Genomic DNA, 7,541 nt, shown 5'->3' with positions numbered 1-7,541 from the left:
TTAATGCCTCACTGGGTACTCACCACTGCTTGTACACTCACTATTTGTTACATCTACCCCTTCAACACAAGTTCTTCATTGTCACCCCCCTTATCTGTCCACCATACACTCTTGTAAACACTACCGACCAATATCATCATCATCATCGTTTAGCATCCGCTTTCCATGCTAGCATGGGTTGGACAGTTCGACTGGGGATCTGGGAAGCCAGAAGGCTGCACCAGGCTCCAGTCTGATCTGGCAGTGTTTCTACAGCTGGATGCCCTTCCTAATGCCAACCACTCCAAGAGTGTAGTGGGCGCTCTTTACGTGCCACCGGTACGGGGGCCAGTCAGGTGGTACTGGCAATGATGGCAAGCTGGCAGAATCATTAGCAGGCCGGACGAAATTCTTAGCGGTATTTAGTCTGCTGCTACGTTCAGAGTTCAAATTCCGCCGAGGTCGACTTTGCCTTTCATCCTTTCGGGGTCAATAAATTAGGTACCAGTTACACACTGGGGTCGATATACTCGACTTAATCCGTCTGTCTGTCCTTGCTTGTCTCCTCTGTGTTTAGCACCTTGTGGGTAATAAAGAAATAGGTACTGGCAATGACCTCGCTTGAATCTTTTTTACACGTGCCACCGACACAGGTGCTAGTGAAGCAACGTTGGTAACGGTCACGTTCGAATGGTGCCCTTGTACGTGCCACGGGTACGGAAGCCAGTTGGCTGCTCTGGCAACGATCACACTCGGGTGGAGTTCTTGGCACCCTACTAGCACAGGCATGAATGCCAGTAAGGGGCTGCTGGTAACGATCATACTCGAATAGCCGCTCTGTCAACGATCACACATCTAGTTGAAATCAGCCTTCACCATTTTATTTCCACATAGTTCATGAGTCCCCCCTCTTCCACAAGTCACATCCACTTTAAGCAACTGGTACTTTAGTACTATTTTTATGAAGCTGTCCTCATCGATACCCATCACATGACTAGACCAATACACACATACTTACACACACACTATATATATATATATATAAATTAAATAAGAGATAAAACCACTATTAGGCAAATATATATATATATATACACACATATATATATATATATATATATATATATATATATATATATATAAGTATATATATATATATAAGTATATATAAATATTATTTCACCATGCATTACCCCTCTCTCGATATCCTACGTTCTACTTGCCTAGAACCTGTCCTCTGAACCACCCCTCCCACTGGTGCTGCTCCCTATATTTCTGCACCCCCCCCCATAAAAAGCACCATCCGAACGTGGCCGATGCCAGACCCCTCTGGCACCTGTGCAGGTGGCACGTAAAAAACACCCACTACACTCGCGGAGTGGTTGGCGTTAGGAAGGGCATCCAGCTGTAGAAACACTGCCAGACTAGACTGGAGCCTGGGGCAGTCCCGAGCTCCCCAGACCCCGGTCGAAACCGTCCAACCCGTGCTAGCGCGGAAAACGGACGTTAAACGATGATGATGATGATGATGAAATCATTATAGGTTAGGTAATCTGATAGTATTTCACTGATAAAACCATAAACATATTTGTGTGTGCACACGTGTGTGTGTATCTGTGTGCGTGTGTGTGTATAAGGGGAATGGTGTGCATGTTTTTGTGTCTGTGGTTAACAAAGACTTCAAACCTACACCCACAAACTATATACACTCATCACTAGAAATATCTGTGACGGTCAGTGAGTGTACGATAACACAGAAACACATACATACACACATATGTCCATACATAGACACACACACAAAATGTGTACCTTTGTGTGTGTACGTATGTGTGTGTGTGAGTGTGTGTGTGTGTGTGTGTGTGTGTGGTGTGTGTGGTGTGTGTGTGTGTGTATAGATATATTTGCGGTAATCCCTCGTCATATTGTAGTTCACCTATTATTATTTAAGTTTACACTGATTCCTCTGTGGTGTTGTTTTTTTATTATTTTTATAATTTGTATATATAGGCATAGGAGTGGTTATGTGGTAAGTAGCTTGCTTACCAACCACATGGTTCCGGGTTCAGTCCTACTATGTGCCACCTTGGGCAAGTGTCTTCTACTATAGCCTCGGGCTGACCAAAGCCTTGTGAGTGGATTTAGTAGATGGAAACTGAAAGAAGCCTGTCATATATATATATATATAGGCACAGGAGTGGTTGTGTGGTAAGTAGCTTGCTTACCAACCACATGGTTCCGGGGTTCAGTCCCACTGTGTGGCACCTCGGGCAAGTGTCTTCTACTATAGCCTCGGGCCAATCAAAGCCTTGTGAGCAGATTTGATAGACGGAAACTGAAAGAAGCCTATCACATATATATATATAGGCATTATCTCACAACTTAAAGATTTTGATGATGTGAATATCTATTTTTAGAATGACATTGTAGGGTAGGTGTGAAAGGCCAAGTCTCATCATATTGAACATAAAACAGGTAGAATATTTGGGCCAGATAAGGCCAGTTTAAATGCTAATGGGTTAAGTATTAGTGATCCCTTTCCGCAAAATTTCGGACCTTGAGCCTTTAGTAGAAAAGTTTATTATTATAATTAAGGTAGGGAGCAGGCAGAATTGTTAGCACACCAGGTGAAATGCTTAGCGGTATTTTGTCTGCGTTACGTTGTGAGTTCAAATTCCACCGAGGTCGACTTTGCATTTCATCCTTTCGGGGTCGATAAATTAAGTACCAGTTACGCACTGGGGTCGATATAATCGACTTAATCCCTTTGTCTGTTCTTGTTTTTCCCCTCTGTGTTTAGCCCCTTGTGGGTAATAAAGAAATAGGTATTTCGTCTGCGGTTACATTCTGAGTTCAAATTCCGCTGAGGTCGACTTTGCCTTTCATCCTTTCGAGGTCAATAAATTAAGTACCAGTTATGCACTGGGGTCGATGTAATCGACTTAATACCTATGTCTGTCCTTGTTTTTCCCCTCTGTGTTTAGCCCCTTGTGGGTAATAAAGAAATAGGTATTTCGTCTGTCTTGCCATTCTGAGTTCAAATTGCACCGAGGTCAACTTTACCTTTCATCCTTTCAGGGTTGATAAATTAAATACCTATATATATATACACACACACATATATATATATATATAGTTTTGTATTTCGGGATGGTCATTACCCACAAGGGGCTAAACACAGAGAGGACAAACAAGGACGGACAAATGGATTAAGTCAATTACATCGACCCCCAGTGCGTAACTGGTACTTATTTAATCGACCCCGAAAGGATGAAAGGCAAAGTCGACCTCGGCGGAATTTGAACTCAGAATGTAGCAGCAGACGAAATACTGCTGAGCGTTTCGCCCGCCTTGCTAACGATTCTGCCAGCTCGCCGCCTAAATTAAATACCAGTTATGCACTGAGTTCGATGTAATCAACTAGTCCCCTACCCTCAAATTTCAGGCCTTGTGCCTATAGTAGAAAGGATTATTATTATTATTATTATCAGGTAGTTTCATTCAATGTAATTACCTTGTACAACATTCATTTTCCTTCATTATGTTTTAACATATTTTCCATAATCTACCTTTATCTTATATTATTATCTCTTTGTGAAAATAGTACAAAGTTCTTGTTACTCGTTCGATACATCTGTTTGTATCTATCTATCTATCTATCTATCACCTGTGGGATACATCTTTCTTTCTCTCTCTCTCTCTCTCTCTCTATATATATATATATATATATATATATAATATCATCATCATCATCATCATCGTTTAACGTCCGCTTTCCGTGCTAGCACGGGTTGGATGGTTCGACCGGGTCTGGGAAGCCAGGGGCCGCTCCAGGCTCCAGTCTGAATCTGGCAGAGTTTCTACGGCTGGATGCCCTTCCTAACGCCAACCACTCTGTGAGTGGATTGGGTGCTTTTTACGTGCCACCTGCACAGGGGCCGGAGGGTCCGGCATCGTCACGATCGGTTCGAGCATTATATATATATATATATATATATATATATATATATATATACACACACACATATATATATATATATAGTTTTGTATTTCGGGATGGTCATTTTCTGTTTTCCAAATAAACAGGCGCAGGAGTGGCTGTATGGTAAGTAGCTTGCTTATGAACCACATGGTTCTAGGTTCAGTCCCACAGTGTGGCGCCTTAGGCAAGTGTCTTCTACTATAGCCTCACTCCAACCAATGCCTTGTGAGTGGATTTGGTAGACGGAAACTGAAAGAAGCCCATCGTATACATATATATATATATATATATATGTGTGTGTGTGTGTGTGTGTGTGTGTGTGTGTATGTGTGTCTGTGTGTGTGTGTGTGTGTGTGTGTGTGTGTGTTTGTGTTTCCGTGTTTGTCCCCTCAACATCACTTGATAACCAATGCTGGTGTGTTTACATCCCTGTAAGTTAGCAGTTCAACAAAATAGACCGATAGAATAAGTACTAGGCTTACAAAGAATAATTCTTGGGGTCGATTTGTTCGACTAAAGACGGTGCTCCAGCATGGCCACAGTCAAAATGACTGAAACAAGTAAAAGAGTAAGAGAGTATACAACACGCTATATATTCGTTCTTCATTCATTTATTGATGCTCTTATTTTCTTTTTTTCTTTTTGCAGGAGCACACATGACGATAGAAGGTGTCACTGAAGAGGTCACAGAGGTGTGACAAAAGATTAGCAGACAATGGACATGGGATGGAATAAGAACAGCAATAAATGAGTGAAGAATGAATATGTAGTGTGGGTGTATATTTGGCAAAAAAGTTCACCGTCCCAAAATACTACAATATCTGTTTCAACACACAGTTTCATATCAGGAATCTTGTAACACAAATTCATAAATGCATCTATATGTATATATCTATGTAAAAGCAGCAGGATTTTAACAAAACCTGTTAGAAAACTGTCGGACGAACGGGAACATGAAACTCCAAGTAACAGGTTTTGTTGAATTTCTGCTGCTTTTAAATAAAGCATATTACTCTACCCCTGGTATTTGAGTACTCTTTTTTTCCACCTTGTTTCACATTTATGTATTTACTCCGGTATATATCTATGTATATATATGCATACATATTCATATATATATATATATATTATATATATATATATATATATATATATATACACACACACACACACAATATATATATATATATATACATATATACAAATTGAGATAGGGGTTGTAAATGCAACCCTCCATGGATAACATATATCCAATATACTGCTAGTGAAATACCCAACAAAGTTGATACATAAATGTTAATGATTGCGTATATATATACATAAGTTCAGCAAAATTTAGATTCAAATGAATATGGTACTTAAGTTAGATGCACCAGAATTTTGTATGGTGTTATCCATAAAAATCCGTGGGGTGATTATAATCAAAATAAGCAACTAGAATAACTTCGGTAATTTGGTACGATCGTTTCGCACAACATCATTTTATTAAATGTTGTAAGTATTACAACAGTTTTAAAATGCTGAGCACTCATCAGCCATTCATAGAGGTTTTCCATTAATACATAATTTTCATATCAAGTGGTAACATTATAGAGAAGGTAGATATATAGACAAAGATGTGGATTTAAATTTTAAGAACATTTGAGGTAGTGGAGCTTATCAACTGACTGACTAAAATTCAGTTGCTGGGAACTACTGTAAGGTTCTGAGGGGAAAGGACAAATGAAAGGAGACAATAAAGATTTTCTAATTATAGAAATGGGGTAAAGGGGATGTCAGAGCTCCATATAAAGGAATTTATGTAGAAATGCCAATTACTACTATTTGGTAAACAGATTTGGCATTAGGAGAACTAGGTTAATGTCAAATGGTTATAATGACACTCATAGAGAATGCAGAGATTTTATAAAACTAACTAGCAGCATCACCCGGCGTTGCTTGGGTTTGTAAGGGAAATAACTATAAAGCATTTTAGAGAGTTACAGCCAAAAAATAGCAAAAAATTGCATTAAAAATGGAAAAAATATGATGGTAATTTTTTTTTAAATTGTTGACTCATCATAGACATTTTTAGAGAGTTACTTCCCTTTAAAAAAATATGCATTAAAATGGAAAAAAATGATGGTAAATTATTTTTAAAATCGTAGACTCATCGTAGACACGCGCTAATACCCAGAAGGGCTCGATATAAATCATGACTATAAGATACCCGGTTTTGGTTAAACTGCACCGCAAAATGTGGGAGTAGTTAGGAATCTAATCGGAGTAGACAGACACACAACCTTACTTTTATATATAAAGATATGCATCAACATTATAATTAGCTGATAGGTTCTGAGTACTTTGATACGTTGGATTAAAGGGAAAAATATAAATCTAAAATTTATTTAGACTTTTTTTTCCCCAGTTAATAAGTATTATGCCTACACATAATAAGTGATAGACTTTTCTCTAAATTGAATAAATTTTTGGTCTATATTTTTTCCTACCTACCTACATACATACCAAGTTAGCAAGCATTCACAAAGAGAAAGACAGTGACAGTTTTAGAGACAGACAGACAGACTATTTGAAAACTATGGAAATATTTACTAAACATTTCACTTAATTGTCTTTTCTCCAATTTAATAGTTTTTCTTATTTTACTCATAACTGAAAAAGTCTAAAAGATGTAAATTGGTACTAAAATATACTTCATGATAAAATTATTTTAGCATTTTCTACCTTGTTTTATTTTCCTTATATGTATATATGTGTGTGTGTGTGTGTGTGTGTAAGAAGAAATGAAGATTCAGTTGAATTAGGAACAGAAGCTAAAGCATCAAGTCAGTCCAGTGTTATCTGCACAGCTTGAAGTAAGGTGAATAAAATCAAAATAAGTAGCAGGATGACAAGTAGTAATGCAGTATGACCATTTCAAGCTGCTCCATTTAATTGAACAGTGCAATGATTACATCAGTTTAAATACAGCGCTATCTTCAGCTGCACAAATATGGATTTTCAACAGACAACATATATTAATATAATTTTTCTTAAATAACTTTACAGAGCAAGTGAATGGAAGAATTTCATGCCATCACATCTATGTGCGTAAAGACACACACATACATATGCACACACACACACGCATACACACATTATGTGTGTGTGTGTATAGGAATTCATGTCATGATTTATTTTTAGATGTTTATTTCCTCTTCTTTGTTACTTATATAATACACACCTACATGCATACAAACACATACACAGACACACATATATACATAAATATATACATACACAAATATGCATACATATATGTATGTATGTATATATATGTATATACACACATACACACACATGCATACATATATATAATATATATATATATATTGTGTGTATATATATATATATACACACACATGTGTGTGTATACACAAACACACATATGTGTGCACGTATGTGTCTGTATATGTGGGTCATAGTTATTATCACTAAGAGTCATATTTTAGTCCCTTATCTTTGGACTATTGCCTTGTCCTTGTTTCATAATATATGAATATGATGTACATACATAGAAAGGTAACAGGTATTATATATG

General features: G+C 37.6%; 1 protein-coding gene across 1 annotated transcript in view; it reads left to right on the top strand.

The window, feature by feature from the left end:
* Positions 1-7,509: 7,509 nt before the first annotated feature.
* Positions 7,510-7,541, top strand: part of LOC115229915 — a gene marked incomplete at its 3' end in the record, with an annotated part of 16,932 nt that continues 16,900 nt past the window's right edge. Inside the window, exon 1 of the mRNA XM_036499404.1 lies at positions 7,510-7,541. This exon is cut by the window's right edge and continues 25 nt beyond it.

The sequence above is a fragment of the Octopus sinensis genome, unplaced genomic scaffold (assembly GCF_006345805.1).
Source record: "Octopus sinensis unplaced genomic scaffold, ASM634580v1 Contig13853, whole genome shotgun sequence".
NCBI lineage: Eukaryota > Metazoa > Mollusca > Cephalopoda > Octopoda > Octopodidae > Octopus > Octopus sinensis.
Note: the sequence above shows the minus strand (reverse complement) of the source record. Positions and strands in the feature narration are given on the sequence as shown.